The 643-nt window shown below is 33.9% G+C and overlaps 1 pseudogene; it reads right to left on the bottom strand.

Annotated features, from left to right (window-relative positions):
- The window catches only part of LOC119585406, a 16,513-nt pseudogene that overhangs the window by 10,045 nt on the left and 5,825 nt on the right, over positions 1–643 (bottom strand).

Here is a 643-nt window from a genome sequence, read left to right as displayed (position 1 = left end):
AAAATTTTTATAAATACCCAAAAATATAAATGTATACATATAACCCAAAATTTTATAAATAAATTTTTAAAAAAAAATTTAATATTTTTATTTTTTTTTTATAATAATATATTTGTAAATAAAAACAAACAAAGAAACCGAAGCCCGATAAGTCATACGATCACTGTCGCCTCACTGAGTGTGTGTGTCACTGTTCTTTTTCTCTTTGCGTGAGTGTGTAGGTCTGTCTGTCTGTCTGTCTCTGTCTCTATACAAATCATGTTTACTTTTCACTATATAGAATACGAGTAATGTTATCATTATCTTTTTTTTCGTTTACATTGCTGTTGTCACATTTGTATGTACGTTATACATGACTGATGACATCAATTCGCTCAAGCTCCTACCTCTGCGTCCTAACGATGGTATACAATTATCGGGAATTCGCTGGAGATAAGCGCCCAGGCCCAAGCAGACAGGCTGATTGGATCAAGGACTAAAATAAACTGATATAGACCTTGGGGTGGACGGTTCTCAGTACATACGGGAGTCCTTCTTCAAGCTAGTCTGAACTGTAATTTTCCACACTGTTTCTTCTTATTATTTTTTTTTTTGCGCAATATATCGCTTTATACACGAAAGGGCGCAATGAACTTTTCGTTTC

This window comes from Penaeus monodon, chromosome 19 (assembly GCF_015228065.2).
Source record: "Penaeus monodon isolate SGIC_2016 chromosome 19, NSTDA_Pmon_1, whole genome shotgun sequence".
In the NCBI taxonomy this organism is placed as follows: domain Eukaryota; kingdom Metazoa; phylum Arthropoda; class Malacostraca; order Decapoda; family Penaeidae; genus Penaeus; species Penaeus monodon.
Note: the sequence above shows the minus strand (reverse complement) of the source record. Positions and strands in the feature narration are given on the sequence as shown.